We start from the raw sequence: 27350 nt of genomic DNA, 5'->3' as shown, positions 1-27350 counted from the left end.
AGTAAGACACTCTGCAAGTAGTATGTGAATACTCACTGTTTTGTTTTAGTGAGCAAGGGACCAGTCAGAACTAGAGCATTCATATTGTGTCCCACTCCTCCCCTCACGCTCCCCGAGGGCTTCTTCATCTCAGCTACCTTGTACCCATCCCCTCCAATGTGCATCCCAGTGCCCTAAATTGGTGGCTGGTCCCTTCCCTATGTCCAGGAGAAGGAAGGGCTGGCTGGAGGCTGGCTGAGCAGGAGGCACCCAGTACTTCAGTGTCAGCTCTTCATGCCTTGCCTGCAGCTGCTGGGCCACTGCTGGCAGCACAGCCGTGGTTAAAAGGAAACTGCTGCACTCAAAAGGCTCATGGCTCACAGAAATAATATGTTACATCATGCTGGACTCAGAGGAATGGCCTTCTTGTTTCTAAAGGGAAAAAGAAACAGAACAACACAATATTTTGTGGTAGTTTTACACTGTAGGATAGAGAGAATTTAAATTTTTTTCAAAGATAATTTGATTTGTTTTAACTTAAAAAGGAGAACTGTGTGAGAAACTTCAGAGATTTGCATGTCATTTATCATTCATTGTAAGTGGGTAGGAGGGATGCACATTTCTCTTCTGTAAAATTGCAAGGTGTAGTGGCTGTCTTTAAAATCAAGGGCCTTTTTGGCTGACAGAAGATAATGTTATCTGTTTCATTAAAATATTGAACTGTGCTTTATGGCTATTTTCAAATATTACAGTCAGTTTTAGTGTTCTGCAAAATGTGCCTAAACATACTTTATCCTTAAAAAAATGGGAAATCATTCAGTATGGGCTTGCAAAAGCAGATTTCAGCTTGGTCTGCTGAAGAGTCAGCTTACGACAATTGTAATGGTCTGTTAATATAGATCAAGGAACACTGTGATGGATTTATTATTGTAGAGTTTTTTGATTGCTAAAGAAAACAGGATGTCAGTTTAATACTGATAACTCAATTTTCATTTTCTTTTTATTTTTCAGCTGGCTCAGCATTTGTTGCATTTCAGAGATAAAAAATTAATTCTCTAGCAGTAACTGTGTATATGTAGAAGAAAATTTATTTTTACATTGGTTCTCACGGAAAGGAGCACTAACTGTTGAGTAAAATCGCATATGAATTCCAAAATGTATATTCCTTCATGTGATTTTAAAAATGGGTATGAAAGTTCTAATTCTTAGAAATAAAAAACCTCAATAATTTAAGTTTCTCGTGTCAAAAAAAATGTTTGTTTTTTTTCTTTGAAATGTACAGTAAGGTAAATGTCTCACTAAATTCAACAGGGATAATAGAAAGTCAGCTCCTATATTCTAGTTGCAGATATGTGTATGTGCATTCACAATCTCATGTAAAAATGTTCTGGTGAATTTATTTGGGTTACATGATTAAATAAAAGGTGGAACTTTGACCTTGCTGTGAAAATGAAGATGTTTTCTGATTAGTAGTTCTCAGAAGCTTGTCAAAACTGTGGAGAAGGAATAATGGCTGATTAATGAATTTGTATTTGATTCACTTATGTGTCTGATACAGGAAGGTGTGGGCAGGACATGTACTGCCTGTGGCTAGAGCAACCAGAGCTATTGCATGATGCTTGTGGAAATTACTCAGCTGTAAGGAGAGGGAATGAATGAATGAATGTAACACATTCTTTTTGCGTGCATAATTTGCCATCTTTCCTCATTCATGGCCTTGTGATGGTGCAGACCATGGTGCTGCTCTGGCTTTAGCTTGAGCTTTAGCTTCAGCCCATGGCCCATATGCTTGGAGTTGACTGCAGACTGATGTGCTGGGATATTAAAACTCCACTGACTGTGGAAGCTTTTCTGAAACATGAACTCAATCAGAGGATATTGCATTTTTTGTACATTTACTTTCCTGGAAGAGGTTGGCTTTTACGGTTTCAGTGTCATAGGCACCTATATTTGGGGAGAACAGGGCCCTTTGCACAGAGCATGCAAACAGAAAATATGTGTTTGTAATGGACTCAGTATCTCAGGTTTTCAAACTTCGTGTTGTTACTTCCTATATGTATCGGACATGAAAACCACGTTACAAGAATGAAATTAAGGATATCAAAAAATGAAAAAATAGAGTATGTACCCGCAAAAGAAATCTTTTTAATTGTGCTAGATTGATTCGATCTGATATAATTGTCAATCAGTACTTTCAAACCCCAAAGAATATGATGTTTTCTGGAACTCAGAGCAGAGTTGCAAAACAAGACTATTCCCTCTTTTTTTGATACTTACTTTTTAATTGACTTTGCTGGATATACCCTGCTTTTTTAGATCATGCTTTGTCTGAGATCAGCCATGTCTATATACATTAATGTGCCACAATTTAGTATGAACTTTGGAAATGCACATCAAAAAAACCAAAGTTCCTATAAATCTCTCATTCAATCAACCAGTCTCTTGTTCAGGCCAAGAAGATGTCTTCTGAAGACCTGCTAAAGATCTCTTCTCAAGTACCTTGAGCCCACCTGGTGAATCTTGCAGTAAAGGAAACATTTTCTTGTTTTCAAGCCCTCTTTATATGTGATTCCCTGTTTTGTATGTGATTCATCCCCAATACCAAGATCCAGCCTCCTGTCCTCTACAAGATGCCCACCCTTCCCCCAAAGAAACTGCATCCTTCTGGTAGCAGTATTTCCTCCTGTGAGTAGCAATGGAGCCCTCCAAAAAAAACCAACCATACTCTATATTTTTCCATCAGCCTCCAAACAAAGATTGAAGGGAGGGGACAAAAAGCAGTAAGAGGAGCCCTCTAATGGACCTGTCATAGGCCCCTGGCCCCAGCCTTGCCAAGTATGTATGTCCAGTGCACAGCATCTGTCCTAGCTCACACCCAGGCTCTGCTAGGCCTGGCTTTTGAGATAGTCTAATTCTAACTGAGGAAACTTTAATTTGTCTGTGCAGCATAGAGTGAAAAACTACATGAGTCAAATTGACTCCAGGTGGAAAGTTTAGGCCATTCCATTTTTTTTTCTTGAGAACCCTCCTACACATGAAGGTTTGTGAGCCCTGAAGGAGCACAGGTTGTGGTACTTTGTGGGTCACTATGTGGGAGTGACCAAGGCACTCCTGTGCCAGTTTTTTATCCCAATGTGCCAGTGAGTATCCAATGCAGAGTGCTGCAGAGGATCTGTGGTCCTGAGGTCTTAGTGACCCCCTTATGCCTGTTAGGACTTTCTTCCAGCACTTTTGAGTGCCCCCAAGCTTATGCATGGTGTGAATGCTCAGGATCTGGGCATGTGGGTGAAGATGTAGACATGAAAGAGGTCAGAATGGGAAAGCTGGGAATAACTTGGAGACAAAAAAATAGCAAAAGACAGTTTACAAAGCTAGACAAAATGCAGACAGATACTCGTAAATTACATAATGTCATTGAGGTAGCTTTGTTGATGTAGTTGGTTTTGTTTTGGTTCCTTTGCCTGAAGAATACTGGAGGAGCAGAAAGGATCAGAGCAGTAGCTACTGTGCTTTAGCTGTTCCCAGATGGTGGCTCGCATTTTAGGGACATTCTCAACTGGCATATGTCAGACTAGCAGTGTGGTTACTATGGACTGGGGCTTTGATAGAACAGTAGAGATTCAGCTGACTGTCGATTTAGAATTGAACCCTATTTTTGCAATGTGTCTAACCACACCTAGTTTCTATAAAAGTAATTATGATAACTGTAGGTTGCTTTGGGACTACACGGAACTGTTTTGGAAACAATTCTGGTAATTTCAGAGTTTTATATAAAAATTTTATCTGCTATATAAACCTGTGTAGCTATGAATTAAATAAAAAAGAAAAAGTGAGAAGTGGAAATAATTATTTCCAGAATTGCATATTAGAAAATATTAGCAAAACACTTTAGTGCTCAAAATATTTTATTATTATAATTTGAAACAACGTACTATAGGGGAAAAAAGTTAAATATATATATATATATATATATATATATATATATATATATATATGGACATATAATGTCATAATAAATTATTGTAATTTTCAGTTATAAGTGATACCTGAAATGTGAAAGAATATCTTAACAAAATATGGAAGGATTATTTGAGGGTTTTTTTTATTACAAGGAACAATTCAAGTAACATTTCTCCTAATTTTTTTCCGTCTTTGCCACAAGGAAATGTTTATTTTGTTCCCTCAACAAATTAGATGTACTTCATCTGTTTCATTATTTAGTTCCTTTCCAGCATGTGCAATTTTCCTTTAAAATTACTGTGATGTCTGTATTCTTTATATTTACTGGACATTTGCAGTCTAGGCTAGTCTGTGATAGATGAGTCTTAGTCTTAGAATCACAAAACCATAGAATCACAAACCATAAAATAGTTTGGTTTGAAGGGGGCCTTTGAAGGTCTAACTGCCCTTCATCTTGGGTAGCAGGTTGAAGTGTGAGCATGTTGCTGTCTATTAGAAAGAACTCTTAGCAGTCACAGAATTATCATTTAACTGTATGGAACTATTAGCTTGAAACTTTTCCTCAATAGAACAGCAAGAGGAAGAAAAATAGCTTAATTATATACTTTATATACTTTTTATATACTTTCAGGTCCAATGTTCTACCATAAAGTTTCAACCAGAATTGTCTTTTTCTCATTCCATTCCATGTCAAGGTAGTACATTTTCATGGAAGAATTATTCAATTTACCTCCAAAGGACTAAAATATATCTTGGGGATTATTGAAATACCTTTTTTAAAGAAAAACTTTTGCAATCTAGTGAATTACCAAGAATGAGGATGTCAGTTTTGTAAATATGAATTAAGAATTGCATTGCTACTAGAAACTTCACAAGCAGGTTCAAACATATTATCTCCCCATAAAATGTAGTTTTATTTTAGTACATAACTAGAAAAGTTGTATTTGTGGCTTTGAATTCCTCATCTCTACAAAGATTTATTACAAGTCACTATTCTTATGGTTTGCATTGTACAACCCTAGGATATTTGGGTTTTAATAGAATGTCAACAGTGCCACATTCTGCCGGAGAAGGAAGACTGGCATTGAGTTTTAATATTGTAGGCTTGGCTAGTTGATGAAATAAATGCATTTCTGCACAGAACATACACTTGAGATTCTCTTGAAAGGAAGCCCAGATCTAAAATTTCCAAGACAAGTTGTAATATTTCCATCCAGAAGACCAAACCTACCATCTGTGGAGCTGCAATGCAGATTTGTAATACACAGACCAAGATCATGTACAAAATGTGCATATTGGCAAAAATCTGATGCAGGAAATCTGGGGTTGAGTCTGATAGCAAACCAGTGCTCACCTTACTGCTGAGGGATCCTCATGCAGTTCCTCCACTACTGGCAGCTTTTGGATTGGATTCTCAAATGGCTCCAACATCTGGCTCCTTTGTGAATTTAAAATGTGCTTTGCTTACACTGACTTTGTCCTGATGGGCATTCCTTTTAGCATTAGTATTGTGCCCACAAAATGTTTTCAGTCAAAACTTACAGCTTGCATCCAGAGTACTCAGAAGTCACCATCAGCTCAGAGTTACATGAGCTGCTCTTACTGCTTGAGTGTAGGTTCTGTTGCACTGCATCATTTGTTATAAGAAAGCAATTCTTTAGATCACCTGTAATAAAAAGGAGAAGCAATTTAAAATTAATACAGTCTTCTCCTTCAATACAAACTCAACTTCAGGGGCTGAAAAGTTATCAAAAAGATTGTTTTTTGCTCTTATTTAAGATCATAATTGATAGAGAGGGACCACAGCTCGTATTTTTAAATGTGTTTTCCTTGCATAGTTTTGTATATCCTTTATCCTCTATAAATACAGTTTTAAGGAAGAAAAATTGTCAACTGCATTCTCTTATGGCTCATCTGTAGGCATATAGGTGCACTGCAAAAACTTAAGGGAAATAACACCAGAAATGCCACTTGCAAATTCAAACTGCAGTGAAGAGTTTCTCTCTAGAAGGTAAAAGAGACTGGAGGAGAGCAGAGAGAAATCACTACTCTTGTCAAAAGCCCTTCTGACTGGTTAAATCTTTACTTACTGGTAAAAGTTTTGGATGAACATAGCAGATACAGCTTGTGATGGCAGTCTCTTTATGCAGGATGGTAATTGTCAGGAGATACCACTTGAAAGTCTGAAGTTCTCAGTGCTTTGTCTTTCCTGAAGGATCTGTCTCTGGTAGACCAAGAGTTTCTACAGGAACAAAAAAAAGTGAAACCAGAATTTTAGGGTTCAGACTGGTAAATTCAATTTGAATCAGAGATGATCTTCAGCTCCTGCCTGTAAGTTTGGCAGGAATATTTATATGCACCCTTTACTAAGGAAATTACAGAGAACTCTTTCAGGAGCATAGTAAATGAGAACATTATGTCTTTTGAATACACTTACACTTGGATAAGTGATTGCTACCTTAAAGCCAAGTGAAGAACAAATATATAACTTCTGTTTTAAAATGTGTGCTGGGTTGGGTTTTTTTTTGGTGTGTGTACAATGCTGTCTTATATACAAACAGCCTTCATGTTTTACCCTCATTCATGGCATCATGGAAGCGTTGTGGGAGGAGTCACACAGCTGGAATGCTGCAATGGATGGCTATAAATTCCTCAGAAGGAATGGATAAGGAAGGGGAGACACTGGGGTAGCCTTCTATGTTAGGAGTATTTTGATTGTCTAGAGCTTAATGACGGTGAGGATAGGGTTGAGTGTTTCTGGATCAGAATCAAGGGGAAGGCCAACAAGGCAATTATCATGGTGGGAGTCTGCTTTAGACTCCCAACCAGGACAAAGAGCCAAAGAAAATATTCTAAAAAGAGTCTCATATTTGCTTTCACTTGTTGTCATGGGGGACTTCAACTGACCAGATGTCTGCTGGAATATAACACAGCAGAGAGGATACAAGCTGGAGGTAAAGGGTTTGGAGCACAAGTCTTGTGAGGAACAGAGTGGCTGAGGGAGCTGGGTTGTTCAGCCTGGGGAAAAGAAGGCTCAGGGAAGACCTTTTTGCTCTCTACAAGGACCTGAAAGGAGGGTGTGGCCTCAAGTTGCACCATGGGGGGGTTAAAATGGTTATTTGAAAAAATTTCTTCACTGAAAGGTTGTCAAGCATTGGCTCAGGCTATTTCAGAAGTATTGGAGTCACTGTCCTTGGAGGTATTTAAAAGACATGTAGTTGTGCCACTTAGGGACATGGTTTAGTGGTGGATTTGGCAGCGCTAGGTTAACATTTGGACTTGATGATCTTAAAGGTCTATTTCAGCCTAAACCATACTATGATTCTGTAATTCTATGATTTTGGGACAGACAACTCATGCAGGCTTCTTAAAGCCATGAACTGACAATCTCCATGCAGTAGTTTAGAGTTCTAGGCATTTCTAAGAAATTACTTAAGATTTCATGCTGCTAATTAAAGCTTGTAGCCGTGCTTGTGATCACCACTCTTCCCAGCTGGATGGGGACAACATCTGTGCCCCAGCTGGGACTTGATGTGACAGGGACTTCTCTAAATACACCTCTGCATGGCTATTGGCCACTGTTTTCCCCAGGCCTTGCATTCTGGAGGCTCTTCCCTTTCCCAGTCCACTTCTGAGGGGATGAAAGAACATGTCTTTTGGCTATAGTACATGGACAGCATTTTTAAAGAGAAGAACTTTTGATCCAATAAATAAATGAATATCCTCTAGAAGGTCAGTTACAAAAGGGGAGCTGTGTGTATAAACTCCTTGGAAATACAAAGTTCAGGGCTTCCTCATTTTGAGTTTAGAGCAAGTTCTGTCTCAAGCTCCAAGGGAAGATTCCCATACACGGAAATTACTCAGTGGAAAAATACCTAGAACACCCAGAATTCTTTGCAAATCTCTCATTCTTCTTTCATGGGAATGATAATATATGGTTTTGGATAATGGAGAATTTATCTAATTATTTTTTTTTACAGGCAATCTTTTCCAATCCTGTCCCATCCTCCATAGCTGCACTACCTTTGGGTTGAAGAGTTCCCCAAGAAAAGGCTGTTTAAGTTTGATGTCAAAGATAGACTAAAACTTGAGGATGAGCCTTGACTAAATATAAATGAGACTTCACAGTTGACATTTAGAGAGCCTGAGCCATGGAATTACTTGCAGCTTTGCTCAGTTACATTATGTACAAAGTTCTGTTTGAGCATTTGTGAATTTCTTTTCAGGTTGTGCCATTGTTATTACCACATGTGGCATCAGTTTCTCATAATCCATGTCAATGGGGGCTGCGAGTCCCTCCACAGAGGTCAGTGAGTTCGTCACAGTGCCAGCACAGAAGTTCCCAAAGAGGAATGGGGAACATTGAAATGTTTGTGCTTCCTCAGCAGGAAAATTATAGTCTTGTGCCAGGGGCCAGATCAGGGGCTACCTAAGCATTTCTTGGGTTAGGATCTGGGGGGAAAAGAGCTGAAAAAATCAGCTTAGTTTCTGTGTCCTGCTGCATCTTCACCTGCTGTTAACAAGTCCTGGTGGGAGGTGGGAGGAGGGAGGAGGGTATCCCCCAGCACATTGTTTCCTACATGGAAATTGGAGCCATATCTTTCAGCAGAGTTTCACTGCTGCAAAGAAAAATAGTAGAAAGAATTGCTGTCATCAGAGTGTGCAGAAGACATAATTTCTGCTTCAAATTTTTTTTGAAATTTAAGACCTTGTCTTCCAACTTGGGGTGCCGCAAAATGCGCCATGTGTTGTCTCATCACTGCTGAGATTTTTTCTTGTGCTTTCATAATTTTTGTTTTCTTGTCATTCTCACATTCTCACTCCAGTAGGTATGTACTGTATCACAGCAGTGCCTTTTTTGCCTCATTTATAAAATGTGAGCAAAAACCTACTGCAAGGAATAGGTAGCTTTAGAAGTAAATAAGAAAACAGAGAGGGGAATATAAAGTATTTCCTAGGTATTTAGATGAGGCAGAATCCATACATGTGGTCACAGAAGAGAAATGAAAGGTTGGACTTAATGCTTCAGGAAAGTGTGAAAAATCACACTTCTTAGGCTTCCCAGAGAAGTGATATTATTCATGAGGAGATCCTGACCTGCTTGCTATGCCCTGCATGCTGTTTCCTGGAGGTCACCTTCTCCTGATCAGGGATTCCATCAAAAACAGAAGTGGGGGAGAGGATGAAGTGCCTCCTATGAGTCCTTCACTTGCACCAAGAAAAAGCTTTAAGGACACCAATAAAAATTGCATGAATATGCTTCTTTCCTTCTCTTCCATTAAGTGTGCCCATGCCTCCACTACTCCTGACAGTATGAAATGTGTGGTATCATAAAATGTTTTGTATAATGAGGGAGCGCTAATGGTGGAGGCAGAGACTGCTAGACAAAGTGGTCTTCTTATTAGTTCTACCTTTTTTCCCCTTAAAACTCTAGCTCTGATATCTGTGATTTCAATGCTTTGTAGAGTTTCAAATACTGAATCTCCATATCTCAAAGACTTGTCTTCTTCTTTTTGCCTGCTCACTGCAAGGTTTTCTTCCTTCTGTGTAAATGGAGATTTGTGAGCTGTGGGTTAGAATCCATCATGGAAAAAAATGCTCTGGGAATGAAGTAGCTAACTCTACTTTTTGTGCCTTTTAAGGACACAGTTTGTTATGTGCCAGAGAAGAGGAACCAGTGAGTAAACAAAAAGGAAGAAACAAAATAGTAAGACCTCCTGCATTCCAGACTACAGCAAATATGACTGCAAAGCCAAAGGCTATTGTGTGGCCTGCATACTTGCCAAAACAAAAATGTCACTTATATGGCCTCATACAGGTATTACTGGCTTGCAGAACCCCTATTAATAAAGGGGTTTGCATAGGAACTAATAGCAAGGTGCATTTTTGAACAGATATCTATTGGAACATTCCTTTAAACAAAGTTTGACAAAATGTACTATATTTAGACTTGTACTTTTCCACTGTCAAGATGTTACATCTCAAAACTCGGCAGAATGTCCTCAGGGAGACACACATTTCTGTATTCTGTGAGGGGGCAAGAAAAGGTGTGGCTGGCATGAACAAATCTTGGGTCAAATGCTTTCTTTAATTCTTCTACTGCATGCTGGGTTAGCTCTTCAAACAACTAAGAAGTAGAGAATGTTTCCCTTTCACTTTTTTCTTGATTAACCCTCTGCTGCCCAGGGTACTAACCAGTTTATTAATATTAGGAAATAAGATCTTGGAGTGGAATAAGAGAAGCCAATTTCAGGACTTGCAGTAGCACCACAGAAGTTCTGCTGTAAAATCTCGTTGATCTACATTCAGTGCTTTCCATCTCTCTCTGTGCTCTTCAAACAAACCCTCTCTTGACCCAGAAACATAGCTGAGTTAAGAGTATGACCCAAGTAGCCAGAAGAAATTGGCTCAGAGAATCTTTCACATTTTTGACTGTGCCCTTTCGCTACAGTGCTATGCCTTGGAGTCAAGCTGTTATACCAATGCCATCAAGTACTTCTGTACTGAAGCAATATTCTTGCATGAAACTGCTCTGTGGAGAAATTTCCAGGATATGATTTATAAAGCTAACACCAGAGATTGTACCTTCTTAGAGGTCAGTAAGGCAAGATTTGTTCCTGTACATATAAGGAATTCATCCAGGGTATGTGACTCATGGTACTGTGTCCTTTCTTTGGAAAATCATGTAATGATACTTTGCCCTTTCTGCAGGAAATCATATCAGATGTGGAAAATAACTGCTTTCTTCACTTGTAAATTCTGTCCTGCAGAACAATAGCCGTGGGTTGTAATGGAAGATACAGCCTTAAATGTTCACGCCCTTTGTCAAACTTTCTTAACAGTGAAATAAAAGGCTTCTTGTGAGTGGAACAGTTCTTAGCTTCCTTCCCCCAGTGTCCACACTGAAGGATCCAGTACACAGTCCTTGATAGTAAAAGGAATCAAGTGAGATCAAGTGTTTTAAGAAAAGAAGCCTCTAAAGATGCTATTTGATACTATGCTAATGCACAATTTGGTGTCTCCTCAAGGCAGCTTCAGGCACTTTAGTGTCTATCTTTAACATCAACTGTGTAAAACTATAAATGAAACTATAGAAAGCATATAAAACTATATGAAGCATTTAGCGCTGTAAATCTGAAAAACAGCTGTACTTCATGCACAACATCTAGCATAATATGTCCTTGAGAAAACTGGGTGAGTCAAGCAGTTTATTACTGTTTTCTAGCAATGCTGTTTTAATTCACTGGCATATTTTGAAAGATAATTTTTTTGAGGGGATTGTTCATACACCTTCTTTCAAACACTTTATATAGAGTTTAGGCAAAGAATAAGATTTCCAAGTAGGCAATCCACTGTTTATTATTATTTGTGAAAACACTTTGTCACTTATAGTTTTCTGCTGTCTCCTTGCTGTGCTATTTTGATCAGTTATTAGAGAAACCAAGAATTTTCTCTCTAGATCTGGAAGAGCTCAGTCTCTTGTGCAATGCCCTCTTTTCACTGAATGCACCATATTTTGTTACAGAACCAGCCCACTGAGCATCTGAAAATTTAATTTAGACATGTACAATAGCATTAGTTAAAACATTTCCTATGTTTTATATAGGAAACCATGAAAGAGGAAAAAGAAAAAAAGTGCATTCGAGGAATTTAAGTTTCTGAAGTACAACAGAATCAATTGCTTTCTACTCTCCTGTAAGTAATGAAGTGGCTCACAGGATCCTTCAACTTTAACTAATGGAAGGAGAATCTATTACTGATAAGTGTTCACTGAAATTCAGGGTTTTTTTCCCTCCTAAAAACATTATGATCTGTAACAGGGAGTAAATGTGAAATATTTCAAGTATGTTTGGGTGAGATTGCACATCATCTTTCAGTATGAAAGAAAGTAAGAAGACTGAAAATGGCTTGGAGATCATCCCTATGGATCTATTTGCACTTAATCTTAGGCTAACATTTGTATTTCCTTCTTGAAACATTAGTTCTGGAAAACAAAAGGCAAAGCACTTACAAACAAAGCACCTCCAGACACTGGAGATCTGTCTGAAGATCCTGTTATCAAAGAAACGCAACTCTGCATTACATATGTAGATGGCAATAAAATATTTTTTATGAAGTGTGTGTTGTGTCACAGCAGGGCTGACTGGCCAGGGTGGTTACACTTTCATTGGCTTAAAACTTCCACAAGATTCTGTTTGACACCAAGGCTGAAAAAGTGTTGGAAGAGCAGTTCATTTAAAGGGGAGTGTTAGAATTTAGTGGTACTAATATCTGACTGTATGAAAGTTTTTAAGAAAAGGGAAAATTAATTTTGGGGGAGGAAAGGACAATATTGCTTCACAATAAAAAACCCATAGCTCCTCTGCTTTTTAATGTTTACAAGAATGCTTTACCCTCACATGATGCAAGATGCCTTTGTAAAATGCAAGAGGCATGGCAGACCACAAAATTTAGCAAGATTTTCCTATCTGCAATATGCTATGGCAATCTGCCCTCAAAAGTCCAATTACTTCTTTCAAAAGACTTGTGAGATTGTGCAAGCTGCACACAATTTATTCCTAATTCTTTTTCTTCAGAGTAATAATGCTGATACTTGAAGAAGGTTCTTTTTATAAAATCAAACGGAAAAGCATTTAAACAGTCAAAACACTGCTGTGGATATCAAACATGTGTGAAACACCCTGTTTCCCAGGACAGAATATTGCCTAGACTATCCATCCAGTGATGCTGGTTTGTTGACTGAGACACCATTGGCCTGATTCAGACCAATTTACAAAATGGAAACACAGCTTCTACATCCAGACCATTTGGTCAGAATGTGTCACAGGGAGCACTTTGTTATGATGAACACACACATTACAGTCTCCTGAAATCCCTATTTATATTACCACTAGAGGCTTACCCCCCTTTGCTATTCATGCAGTAAAAATCTGCCAAACCACTCCTCCAAGGCCCTGCAGCACTTTAAATCTTGTTTTGCAGCTTTCCTGCAGTCCATGTAGGAGGGGTGGGGAATATTTATGGTACAAGCAAGTCCTTGTGTCATCCAGTGTGAGTAACTTTGGAAAGTGAATGCTATTACTAGCTCATGGTCCCTTGTCATCAAGCCTCTTAAAAGTAATATTACGTGTTAAGATGTTGAGAAATAGTGAACTTTAATGTGCTTCTCAAAGTTCTAATTGACCTCAACATTTTTGATGCCATAAGGAAACACTGTATGCATAAGAAAACATATAAAATGATACTATCTTTTTTCTCTATCTGCTAGCTTCAAAATGTAAAGACAAAACATTAGTCTTCACAGAAAGGCCAATAATATTCAGTTTAAAATTTACTACACATCTCATTTGAAAGACTACTATTTTTCTGTGAATTACAAAACAAAATATATTTTTCCTAGAAAAATTGTTGTTTGAAATAAAATATTTAATACCAGAAATGGTGTTCAGTTTGATGTCCTTATGCAGAGAATGCTGAATGCAAATTACACAGTAAAAAGCCTATAAATCTTATGGTACTGAGGCTAAAATAATTTTTTAGAAGGGAATACCTTAATTTAAACATTGCTCATTCCATGCAACTTGAAAATGAGCATCATATGAAAACAAGTGGTGCATATTTATTTATAAATATTTATTTATTAAGGCTTATGACAATTGAGTTTCATAAAAACAGAGAAAATAAAATTCCTTTTAAAAAGTGAAAACAAAGTCCAATGGCCAACTAAAGAATTATATACAAAATAGATTAATCAGGTAGAATATTGTTAATCCAGAGGACATGGGAAGCTAGGAGGATATGAAAAATGTAAAATATTTGCAGGTGGGTAGATATTATGTACCTACTAATTCACACTTGTGATGCCTAATCAAAAAGGATTTCAGCATCAGGAAGCTATGACTTTATTTTGCAGAAATCTGTTTAAATGATGAATTGTTTGGGCCACTGGCTTGTTTTATATCCATGTATTTCATTCAGCTGAATACAGTCTCAGTGCCAAACAAATCCAAATTGTCTGCTTCCCTTCACTTTTCCTAAAAGTGTTGACAGTCATAATAATGATGGTATTTATTAAAATACTAATTCTGATAATTCAGTGTCTGATTCCTCTGGTCTCTGGTAGAATGAAGAGCGAATTCTGTGCTGTTTCTCTGATTGCACTACTGAACTATCAGAAAGATACTCTAAAAGAGCAGCCAGAACACTCTGTTATCCCATCAGCAACAAGAGAGAAATGTAGTAGCATCAAGAGAGTTAAGGTAAAAGGTAGCCTTCTACCAGGTGATACAGGTGGTAGTTGATTCAAACTGGTAGAAAATAAATGATAGTTCCTGGTGCTTGAGCAGCCAGAACACCTGAGGGTTGAAGGTTTAAATCACAAGTGATCATAGCTCCATGGTACAATCCTGAGGTTCCTCTTCATTTTGGCATGGAACAAAACTTTTGGGGAAAAGTTATGGCCATGCTCAAAGTCTCTGTGCTTTGCTAAAGAAAGCAAAGTAACAGCTCCCAGTACTTTGTGCTGTGCATCAATAGGAAGAAAGCCATCTCTCTGTTTTAAAATTATTTTAGCTCAATCTTGCATCTTTTTCAAGTAGGAATTTTGTACCTTATTAGATGAATGACTCTGTCATACCTCTAGAGGACTGACTCTGACATATTGTAAGACTTTGGGCAACAAATCTTGGGTATTGCTGCTTTATTTTGGTACAGTATCACTCTGTTTGGTAAGTCATATATGAATAGACCATTATACTTGATGATAAATTGTTTCCAGGTTGACTTTTTAAAAATGAAATATGCATAGTGGGTTACAAGCTTTTCTCAGTACCCCTTCCTTCTGTAGGCACTTAATCTCTTTATTGCAACAGATTTTCCATTCCTGACAATAACTTTGCATGACAGTAAAAAATGTTAGTTTGGATTTTAAAAAAACCCCATAAAATATAATCTCTTTTCCTAAAGGCCTTGAATTCTGAAGATTAGCTTTAATTTTTGACAACCAAAGAATCCCTTATCCTATGTCTGCACATTGAGGAACAGTGCTATGAAACTCCTGTGCCAACTATTTGTATTACAGAGTGCAAAACAGCATCTGTGGAGTCAGGGCACGAGCAGGCTCCTCTCCCTGCCTGCCAGCAATCTTGGCAGTGCAGCTGCACCAGCACAGAGGGATATTTGTGTGCTAAATCTAAACCTGCTGTAGGATACATTCCCTGCCCTTCCAGGGGATTCTCAGGGCAGTCTACAGTCACTACAATATAGTAGAATATACCCTGGTTGTTTGGCAAAATCTCCTGATTGTACGTCAATGCCTTCTTTTTTTCACATTTGTTCCCCTGTATAGAGTACAACTTCAGAGCCCTTAAGACTTAGACATCTGAGAATGTTCTGATAGTCTATTTGGATTCTTTTCCAAAAACACTTAATGTTCATGACTCCTCTTCAAACTAAGTTATCAACACCTGTACTTGGTGAGATTTCCAATTTTCTGGATAAGGCAACTGAGGTGGAAAAACCACACCATCTTGTATTCACTTCAGGAGATTTAAAAAGAGAGAAAAATTAAAGCAAAATTATAGCTTTTCTGTCTCTCTGCTTCAACATCCATAGTGATTGAGGTGTTTTGTATCTCACTGAGACCCCAGAACTGATCTTCTGAGCTTCCTCCATCTGCAGGATGGTCACCCATCCCCTTCAGACTGCAAGTGACCCAAGGAAAGCACTTGCTGAGAATTTCTCCTGGTTCCAGAGCAGGGGGACAGGGTGGTATCATGGCTGGGCAGGGTGGGGTGAAGGTAATGTTTTACTCATGGCCAGCTTAGTGTACTATTACCACAGCAGCCAGCAGCAGCTGGAAATTAGGGAAAGAATATAGAAGAGGTCAAGTATGAAAGGACACTTTGCTGATATTTCCTCTAAGCTTTAGGCAATCTGTGGCATAGGGATTTCCAGAAATCAGTTTGCATTTGCATTCTTTTGCTCATTGGGTCTTGATGGGCTTTCCATTAATTTTTCTAATCTCTTTCTGAACCATTCATAGATTTGTCATATACAACATCCTATGGTAATGAATTCTGTGATTCAGTTATGTTGTGTAACAAAATGTTCCCTTTTATCTTCACAGTAATTTCATTAGGTGCTCCAACTTCTCTTATCACAAGAAATGTGAATAGTTTTTCTCTGATCTATTTTCTGCTTACCTGCATTCTGTTATTTTCTCTGCTTTCCTAGAAAGCAGCAGCTCAACACCTTTGTTGCTTTTCTCAGTATGTTTTCTGAGTACGTGGCATCTTTTTTTGAAACAGTATAGTGTAACTATATTTTTTTCCTAATAATTCATATTTACTTTTCCTTTTTCATGTCTATTGACTGACACTCTCATATATCTCTACTGGATAGCTCACACAAAGCTTATCACTGTGTATGTATAAACATAGGCACTTAGAGGAAAACTTATCTTTATCCAGCATTTATCAACAATGAATTTTACTTGCTGCTTTGTTTATGTTTTGTATTATGAATCAATTTTTAACTTTTTTTAGCATATTTTACTTTTCTACATAATTTAGTCAGCAGCAAACTCCATGACCTTGTTATTCTCTCCTTAGCCTAATAATGCTGTAAGTTCAAAAACATGCATCTCTGTTGGGCTGCATTGAGAATCTTTCTTCCTCTGCTGTGAAGGCTGGGCTCTTACTTACTGTACTTTAAATGATATTAAATGATGAGCCATCTTGTCCTACAACAGCTTCATTTCCTTGCTGCAGGACTTTGTAAAAAGCTTCCTGAAAGTACAAGTACACTGCTATCAACAGATTATTCTTATCCACATGATTATTGACTCCTATAGATAATTACAGATTTGCCAGCCATGATTAAAACAGTTGTTGATTTTTGCCATTCTACTTATCCAGATGCCTTCTAACTTTATTATTACAATTTAATTTCTTCATGAAATCTTAAGTAAAATGAGAGGTACTTTGATACACAGAGTCCATCAAAGCTTTCTGTGCAAAAAATCAAAACAAAAAGGAAAGTTACTGAGGCTATAAAACAAGTCTAAAGTATTAAAAGGTTGTGGTGCTGGTTTTTTTCAGAATTGCTTTAGTGATCCTGTCCTGGCTTCAGATAGGACAGAGCTCATTTTCTTCTTAGGAGCTGGTACAGTGCTGTGTTTTGGATTCAGAATGAGAATAATGTTGATAACACACTGATGTTTTGGTTGTTGCTGAACAGTGCTTACTCTGAGTCAAGGACTTTTCACTATCCCATTCTCCGCCAGTGAGGAGGTGCAGAAAAACTGGAAGGGACCACAGCCAGAGCTGCTGACTTAAACTGGCCAGAGGGATATTCCATACCATGGAATGTCATGTCCAGTGTATGAACTGGGGGAGCTGCCTGGAAGGGGGCTGATCAGTGCTTGGGAATGGGCTGGGCATCAGTCAGCAGGTAGTGAGCAATTGTGCTGTGCACCATTTGTCTTTCCTGGTTTTCACATTTCTCCCTCCTTCTCCTTTTTATTACAATTAGTGGTAGTAGTAGTTTATTGTTTGTTATTGTTTATTTATTGTGTATTATTATTTACAATTTTACTTTGTTAATTATTATTATATTTTACCTTGTTTCAGTCATTAAACTGTTCTTATCTCAATCCAGGGCTCTATTTCCTTTTCTTTCCTGATTCCCCTCCTGATCCCATTGGTGGAAGGTGGATGGGAAAGTGTGAGAGGGGATCCTTTCCTTCTAGTGGTGCAAGATCTGGTGCCTGTACCTGAGCAATGGTAGAGACTGTCTCCACCAGTCAATCTCCTCCTCAGAGCCCCTGATACTGTTTGACCCTTCTACCCCCTCTTTAGCTCTGCCACCCAGGTGAGCAGCTCATCCATCTGGCCACACTCCACACAGGAGTCACCTCTCCTGCTGTCCAGTGCCACTGCCCTGCAGCTTGACACCTGGATGGTTCCATGGCAGCTCCATTTGTGCCAGCTCCAGAGCATGTCTGCTGGAGCAGCCTTGCAGTCTTTTTCAATGACACTGAGATATGAGCCATACCCAAGGCAGGTAATTAGGAGCTCAAGAGGCAAATTCCAATTCAAATAACTGATTTTACCTTTGTATTTAATACAAAAATAGATCAAGGTTAGACAATAGTTGTTTTTCCCTTCTCTTCTCACTGAGATTTGCTGATATTATGAAGGTTCATGACTAAACTAGTATGCTGTATGTATTTCCAACATAGCATAATTTATTAATATTAGGACCTATTGTTGGAAGAAATAAGCTTTTGACTTCTGAGAAATACAACAGCCTGTTTTCTTGATAGAAAGCATGTCACTAGTGCCTCACCCTTAACCCCTGTGAGTCAAATCACTTACAAATTCCAAGTCTTGATCCTGGAGCACTGGTGTAAAAAACCCTGACAGATAACCAGTAATTACCTATGAAAAAATCTGTTTTGAGATTTTGTACACAATTTATGTTCATAATATTTCATCCTCAAATGAAATACAAGGAAAATAGCAAGACATACCTTTAGTAATTTTAAATGAAGCCTACAGAAGATCCCATCTAAACAAATAGAAGATCAATAAGAGGCAAGTAGGATCTGTAAAGCTTTGTATGTGCATAGGTTCTTAATAGTGTGTACAGCCTTGCAGCTGAATGTGGCTGAACACAAGAGATACAACATGCTGCAAATCATTTCAGGGGAAACTGTGACAGCAATCAAAACCAAGATAATAAAATGTGAGAGAGAGCAGGAGTTAAGATAGGAAATCTCAGGGGGAAACACTACTGTATAAAGGATAAAATTTCTTAATTCAGAGATAATACAGTAATGGAGAGCCTTCAAATGCTTTAGCTATCTAGAAGCAGTGGATTTGATTTTGGAGGATAAATTGTAGTAATTATCCCCAAAAGGACAGAGTGAATAACCATCCACAAGTTTTCTACATGATATTATGGGAGCAAATGAATCAGGCATACGCTTGTGATGTGGTGCCAGTGGGGGAGGGGAGAGACACCAGATGTTCCTTAAGAAGCAAGATTTAACAAGAAAGAAAAAGCAGAACTTCCTCCTAGTAAGATCAACATACTTCTTCTAGGTTTTAATTCAAAAGAAAATTTCAGGAATGTCCTGCACAAATTTAGGTGGCTCAGGAAAAGGTACGTACAAAAGGCTTTCATGTGCTTACTTAAGGGAAACAACCACAAAAAAACAGGTAGCAAAGGCTGGAACAGAATTCAGTCTTTTTTTAACTAATCCTTAATCCTAGAATGCACTGCCTAAGCAGGAGCAAGTAAAATAGAAAATCAGTAATTCTTATTAGAACTAAAAATTTGCAATCAAAAGGATCAGCTGTTGCCATTAGTCTTATTCTGGTTTAAGATAAATTCTGATTATATTTTGGACCCATTTTTCTAGTAAATATCACTGTACTTTAGATGGCATTTCTACATAGAACTGACTGCTCATCACTGTTCTTAAGCCTTTTTTTCCCAGGTCTGAGAAGAATAATTTTGTTCTAGTGAACTGAAAGCATCTTGTATCTTAGATATCTGCAGGTCTAAAGGTTGCAATGAAAACACATAACCCATTACTAAAAGCCGTAATGTTTTTTGAATTGTAAACTGATTTGGTGCCAACCAAGCATAATGAGAGTATGTGACAAGCAGTTAATTATTTCTTCAAACAGACAGAACCAGTTCATTATATTACTTTAAATGTGTACTTTAAAGACATTAATTTGAAGATTTTTAATGTTACAACCCCAAGAAGGACTGTGGATTTCTAAAGTATGTGGCTTTTCCTGTAAACATGAGGAATACAGCCAGCCATGAGGTTCTGAGATATTGATCTGAAAACATTTTTCTTGTTAATGCTCTGAATCAAGGCTTTCGTTTGAAAACTGAGTTGTGCTATGATTGCTTAGTCTTCAGAAATGGTATAGAACCAGACTCTAACAACTGTAGGAACCAGAGGGACATTCTCTTTTATCATGAACCAATCAATCAGTGAAAAAAGTGAATTGAAATCTGGCTTTATTGCTTCTGAGCAAGTATGAGCAACTTCCTTACAGGAATATAGTGTGTTAACAACTTGATAAGCATTTAGTGAGTGTTAAGGAAAAAATAGTTACACTTATATGGCAAAAAGGAAAAAAAAGGAAAAAATTCAATAGTGTTTGCTTATTATTCAAATATCTGATGAATAATCAATTTTCTGAACACCTTTCATAAGCAATTATTTATAATTTGCATAATTTATGCCTCTGTGGAGGATGAGATTAGCTAGTAAATACTATGGAGTCATCAATTATACTGTCAGTGTTTTCCACATTCAGTTGCAAAACACATGATGAAAGAAAAAAATGTCAGTGAATTGATGACACAAAGACAGAAGATGTGTCTACTGAAAACTGACATAGCACGTGCCATAACTAGTAAACATCCTTAAACTGCATGGGTGTTTCTATGAACATGTATTCATACCCCCTGGAGTCCAAATTCAATTTCATACAACTCCCTGAAAGAACAGAATGTTCTGTTTCTGTTTTTTTAGTGGCTGTTCAGCCACTACCGACCAGATAAATATGAACTGAAGACCTGGAGGTTGTTTCATGTTTGTTTGATAAGGTAATCCATATAAAGAGCTGAGTAATTGCAGCTGAAACTAAAGTTCTGCCATAAACGTGGAGAAGTCCCCCTTTGATGTGCCTTTGTTCTCAAGGCCATATTTGAAAACTTCCATGTTGACATCATTGATATTCTAACAAATGTTGACATGTTACTGTAGAATGGATAATTTCAACATCCAAACATATGCATACTTTGGGAAAATGAGAAAAAATACATATTTAGTCTTAGAATATTCATTTTTGTAATGCTAATTCTTTTGCTGTTTCATGAAAAATAAAAGCATAAAAACAAGCTGGATCAGGACTATGATTGTATAATTTTGCAGAGAAGCTGGGTAACTGCAGGCAACAAAGCTTGTCAGTTACCTGAATCTTTGAAACTTCAGACCATATGCAGCTGAAATTTGGTACATCCAAAAGTGTCAAAAAATTGTGGCATGTTTTTGAAATCTGATAAAATTATTTTGCAAGATGAGGTAAAGTGGAGTAAAATACTCTTAATTTATACTCACTTCTGCTGGGTTTCATATGCTTAGTATGAATTCCTGTAACTATGCTATGTATGCCAGTACAGGACACTTGTGAATCATTTAACATTTTTCATATATGTGTTACAGTATGCCCCAGATTGGTTCCTACAATTTATTTGCATGGTGTTTCTCTCTTTACTATCTAGATTTAAATTATTGTATGAAGATTTATGAAATCTGGCGAGAAAAGCAAAAAATTCCTTTGTCCTTAAAGGTGAAATGGACTTGTTGGGCTGTCCTAATAATAAATAGTCTCTCTTGGATTAGATTAGATACCAAACAAACTAACAAAACTATAATATTTATATAATCAATTTCTTGGTAAAAACACAAAATCACATAGTGAATGTTACAGTACTTAGCTATTATGAAATTAAACATAAGGAGCAGTGCATCTTTTGATGCTAAAATATATTGTAGGGGTAAGCTGAAACATCCAAATGTTCTCCTCAGCCTGTAGAAACCTCATATCTAGGTGTGGTACCTTTATTTTGTACAGCTTCTTAAGAAATTAAAGATTTATTGAGCCATATTTGTAATACAAACACAGCAGGCATTTGATTCAGTTTTCTACTAAGAAAACAAGTCTCCTAAAAGAGATGCTGTTATGGCTTCCTGTCTTTTTCAGTGTAATTTCAAGAATAATTGTATACAAAATATAACCTATACTTGAAGTATCCCAGTCCAAAATCAGGGACTGCCAAATTCCCTTGTTGCCCATGTTTATTCTGGTCTGTCCCTTCAGAGTGACATTTTCTGCTGACCAGTGAACAGCATCAGTGGTCACGGTAGAGAATGGGCCCCATGTCCTTTCAATCTTACAGGGAGCTGGTTAGTAAATTCAGAATTATATCCCTACCTGCTGAAGTCTGAAATTCCAGGTTTGCCATTTCTGAAGCTAGTATGCAGATGGGAGTTTCTTTCTTGTTGAATCTGAAAAGAGGATGTGATCTGTGAAACCTTATGAACAGCTGCACCTAGGCCACAGTGCTCTGTGAAGAACCTGCTTTAAACACACCCATTTACTTAGTGTCACCTACTGGTTATCTCTTTTCAACTTCTTTCAAAATTATTCTGACACTGAATTTCCCTTTGGAATAAATTGAACATTCTTAATCACAAAAATAGATCTGTGCAAATGTTTTTGCTTCTAGAACTGTGTACTTCCAAACTTCATCATTCAAATTAGTTTGTTCCTAGGGAAATAGGCCTGAGAATGTGGGAGTTCTGCATGCCTGAGTTCTGGTCTCTCCTTCAGGGACTGCATGTGCATTCAGCATTCTGTTCAATTTTTACTGAAACAGCATTGGAAACAGAGTGCAGTATGTTTTTCTGCATCTCAAGAGTTTATTTTTTTCACAAGGAAACAAAAGCCCAAACAAATCCTGAATTATTTTACATTATTAAAAATAGGTTTCATTAAAATCAAGAAAGACGTTAAGCTTTTAAGAGGTTCTAATTCCAATTCATATTTTTGCCAATTATGGGTTTTGCAACTACACAAATGCTAATGTCTTGACCAGAGGTGGTAGTTTAGAATACCTGACAAAGGCATGCAGCATCCCCATAGCATTAGATGACAGCCAGTGCCTCCAGAATGACTAAGGAATCTTAAATGGGGCATTTGGTTCAAGCTGCCAGAATGACATACTTGCCTAGAGGTTGTTTATACACAAATTAACGCTGACTAATTGCCAAATGACTGACACCAAGACTGTCACCTCAGAAAGCATGTACAAACCTCCTTTCTCACAAAATAGAGTGAGAGGTTGGGTTAGCGCCTGCTGCACTTTTGCCTGCAGCTTGGTCACACCACAAATTTGGTAAGACCTATTGAGAGAGGCCCATATCCTGCACACCAGGCATGTGACTGGCCCAGCCCTGAGGAAGTTGAACAGCATCTGCTGGCATTTTTCTGGATTAGTTGCTACAATTTGCACTTTCACAAGAGCAGATCTATCCCTGAAGAAGTGATATTGCTACCACTTGCTAAGGTTTTATCTTTTTATTCTCCTATGAAATACTTTTATATATAAGTGTATGTTCAGACTGTGGAAATATTTTTACCCTATTGCATCCTTTTCTATCTGACCAAAATAGATCCCTGCTCTCTTCCCATCTTTTAGGATGCAGCTCAATCAGCTTCTACCTGCTCTGGTTTAGGATTTGGAGATCTAGCTACGAGACCAGGTTGTGCAATAGATTAGCATAAGGTGTTATTAAATATTACATCATAAATGCAGATGTATTCTGTGAGACACTTCTGTAGCTACTGAATGTGGGTTTGTGCACAATACCAATATGAAGGTGTCTCTGTTTGTGCCACAGTCTGACTTCTCATTTTGAGCTAATAATACACACTGGCACTGAAGACAGAGGCTGGCAGGAAACTTCCCCTTTCTCCCTGCCTCCCTTTCTGCCCTCCCAGCTACCTAAACTCATCTGTTGTTTTGCAGCTTGTGCTTCTACAGGTGTTTAGACACAACTCAGATCTGGAGATCTAACTGGGGATAATTGTAACCTCAAAACAAAATAATAACAAATTAACAAAAAAAGTTTAGTGAGTTTTACTAAACTAAAAGGTACTTTTAAATTGATCAGCTTTACTAACAGTTCATTCACCTGCTAAATGAATCCTTGTGCTTATACTCCTAGCATGGGAACAGAAACAAGCAATTAAAAGCAGGTAGAACCTGTTCCTTTTTATTGGAGGGACAGTTTTAAGTGGCTGAGTTACAGAGATACTCTTTTCTCCACTGATACCACAGGCCAGAAGATAAACCCAGAAGAGATCCTTGTTGCACATTTAGAGATCAAACACAGATTTATTAGTCCTCCTCAGCAAAATCCTGGCTGTTTCCAGACATTTTGAGGACAGAAAGGTAGAATGATCTGTAAAGGTGTTCAAGATGAATATAAGTGTAAAAAATTATAAATATTGTAGAACCCATTTATATTTGGTTTAGCTTTATGCTTAAAGGGACACACATTGCTTATGTATGGAGTGTTCAGGCTGCATCTACCAATTAAAAAGGAATGCTGCAGAGCTTTTCACATGGAAATATAGGCTACAATCTTAAGTACCAGTACATTAGGTTTTTAAAGTGACACTGGATTAAGTCTGGTCAATTTTCAGAGCAGAGATCTTTGTTAAAAATCTTGCTAGCACAGGTGTGGTACAACTAAGGCATAACCAAGTTGAAACAGCATCTTAAAGCCCATACCACTGGATATTTGTATTGATGATACCTACTAAAGATTCATAGAATGGTTTGGGTTTGAAGGGTCCTCAAAGGTCATATAATTCCAACCCCTCTGTCATGGCAGAGACACCTTACACTACACCAGGTTTCTCAAAGCTCTGTCCGCCCTGGCTTGGAACAATTCCAGAGATGGGGCATCCACAACGTCTCTGGGCAACCTGTTTCAGTGCCTCACCACTCACAGTAAAGAACTTCTTCCTAATATCTAAACATGACCTCTTTCAATTTAAAGCCCTTAATCCTTGTAGAAATTCCCTCTTCAACACTCGTGTAGGTCCCCTGTAGGTGGAAGGTGCTTTAAGGTCTCCTGAAGAAGCTTCCTGTTCTCCAGACTGCACCCCAGCCCTGTCTTTTATAGAAGGGGTGCTTCAACTCTCAGATAATCTTTGTGCTCTCCTACAGACTGGTTCAAACAGGTGCCCTTTCATGTTGGAGGCCCCAGAGCTGAATGCAGTGCTCGAAGTGGCTTCTCCAGCTGGGAGAGCAGAGCAGAGAGGGAGAATCCCCGCCCTTGATCAGCTGGCCACACTTCTCTTGATGCAGCCCAGAAAGCCAACTGTATCCTGGGCTGCATTGCCAGGTCATGCTGAGCCTCTTATCAACCAACCCCCAAGTCCTTCTCACCAGCGCTTCTCTCTGCTCAGCCTGTTTTTGTGCTTGGGATAATAACTGACCTGTTGAACTTCATGAGTTTTGCACGGGCCCACTTCTCAAGGTCCCTCTGGATGGCAAGTAATATAACTCTGACTATATTCTTCACAATTTAATAACAGTGTAATATTAATTTTTGTATTCCAGTAATGCCTTGAAATTTTATCAGTGGTTTATGAGTGTCATGTATCTTAAAGAGTGCTGTTACTTTTCTGAGCATTGATACCTTAATCTTGATTTTATAGTTAAAACAATCTAACTGAAGAATTTGTTCTTGCTAAGTAAAAACATTGCTAAATGGATGCTTTTGAGTATAAACAACAATTTTCAATACTATGAAAAAACTCCACATTTCAGTAAGAAGTAGCCTTTTTATAGTCCAGAAGAACTACTTGTGAGGAAAGCAGGTGAAAGCAGCTAAAATAAATTCATAATTATCAAACATTGATCTTGAATACATCATCAAAATGCTATCTGAATCTGAATTTGTAGACTCTATTACTGCAATATAATGAAAAAAACACTGCCTCCAGCTGCACCAGGGGAAATTTAGATTGGATGTTAGGAAAAATTTCTTCATCAAAAGAGTTGTCAAGCCTTGGAACAGGCTGCCTATGGAAGTGGTAGCGTTGCCGTCCCTGGAGGGTGTGGCACTTAGGAACATGGTTTAGTGGTGGACTTGGCAGTGCTAGGTTAACAGTTGGACTTGATGATCTAAACGGTCTTTTCTAACCTAAACAATTTTATGGTTCTATAAATATCAACCTGAAAGAGGAGAAAAAAAAAAAGGATTATTTCAAATCACAGAAGAAATACATGAATACATGCAATCAATACAATGGCAGTGGTGTATATGTGGCTGGAATACTGGTGGGCAACTGATCTGGGAGTTTCAAATGTGCTGATCACCACATTTGTAAACTAATTTCTCATGCAAAGATGTAATAGATTTTGTCTAAAATAGAATCACCAGGGTAAAAGACCAATCATAACTTCTTCATGGCAGAAATCCTGTCATAAAATGAAAACTAATTACACTGCTTAGGGCAATATCTGATTGGCAGAACTGTTTATATTCTAAACATCTAGTGGTACTCAGACCATGCAGTGACTCCACAGTTCCAGATTTATTCACTAGCCTTTGAACAGACAGATTACTCAGCCATTTCTACTGGAAGATCTTGGGGAAAGGAAGGAGGAGCTAAATCTGTCAAAATTTTCTTGTTCTCTTTCAGTGAAAGGTTTTATTTGAAAAAAGTCTTGAACATCATTATCTCCTGAGCAAGAACTGATTGGAGTAGTAGAAAGGTTGATTTGAGTGTACTGTTTAAATCAAGTAACCCTCAGAAATCAGCACTCTAAAATGCTGACATTAAACTCTGATTTAATTGAGCAGCTGCTACAAGTGAATAGGAGTTGAAATAGCTCAGCACTTTGTTCGACAGTTCTGCATGTACACAATAGATTTGGCTCAACAAGAGCATTTTTTATTAAACAATGCCTTCATTTGCAGCTAGATGCAGCATATAATTGTATCATACTCATATTAAAATATAAGCACATTAGCTTACAGTTCTGCATTCTCAAGGTCTATGGCACAGGTATAAATATCATTATATGGCTGTTCTTTCAGCCTCAATACATGCAGAACACATCATAAGGCAGATCTTAATAATGAGATTCAATGCTTTAGGTATTTCTTTTTCTGTGAAACTCTTGGATCATGTTTTGATTAGTTTTATTTTTTCAAAACTTAAAAAGTTCCAAGAATTATGGGGATGAAGAATGCAAAGGTACAAATGAATACCACAAATCAAATGTCTTTTTCAAAAAGAAAGAAAAAGCGTATACCTAGTAAGTTTTGCTGGAAGTCACCTAGTCGGTTCAAAGGTTGAGTCGGGTATCGATGTTGGCAAACCCTCAAAGGAGGGCACCGGGACGTGGCTGGCTGGCACAAGCAAGGGTGGCGACATCCCACGGCAGGCAGGGACACTCGGAGAGAGGCAGGGCTCAGGAACAGCAAAACCACACAGTGTCACGGCTGGTCCTGGTTTACACTTACGGGGGAAAAAACATCTTCGTATCCACGACTGTGAAAAGATTTAAAAGTGAGGGATTGCCTTGATTTTCACGCTTGGGAACGCTGAGACAAGAAAGCTGAAAGTTCATAGAAAGCATTGCAGCACATGGTTGTAAAGCCCCGCGCTTCCACGGGGGGGGAAACACAACCGACTCCCCGGACTACGGGTGAGCCCGTGAAGATGAACAGGTGGCCGTGAGCCTGCCCGAGGCCAGAGGAAAGCGCTGTCCGGTCGTCCCGGTGACGG

At 38.1% G+C, this 27350-nt stretch overlaps 1 protein-coding gene and 1 long non-coding RNA gene across 7 annotated transcripts in view; one reads left to right on the top strand and one right to left on the bottom strand.

The window, feature by feature from the left end:
- OXR1 (oxidation resistance 1) overlaps positions 1 to 27350 on the top strand; it is a 266515-nt gene that overhangs the window by 162834 nt on the left and 76331 nt on the right. The gene's annotated exons all lie outside the window — the stretch shown is intronic.
- On the bottom strand, positions 4081 to 27313 carry LOC136555040 (uncharacterized). Its single transcript, XR_010783423.1, has 4 exons — positions 26875 to 27313; positions 21969 to 22042; positions 6030 to 6181; positions 4081 to 5605 (listed from the first exon to the last, which is right to left on the bottom strand). It is a non-coding gene; the product is annotated as an uncharacterized lncRNA (long non-coding RNA).

The sequence above is a fragment of the Molothrus aeneus genome, chromosome 1, assembly GCF_037042795.1.
Source record: "Molothrus aeneus isolate 106 chromosome 1, BPBGC_Maene_1.0, whole genome shotgun sequence".
NCBI classification, from domain to species: domain Eukaryota; kingdom Metazoa; phylum Chordata; class Aves; order Passeriformes; family Icteridae; genus Molothrus; species Molothrus aeneus.
The sequence above is the reverse complement of the archived record's forward strand: the minus strand, read 5'-3'. Positions and strand labels throughout refer to the sequence as shown.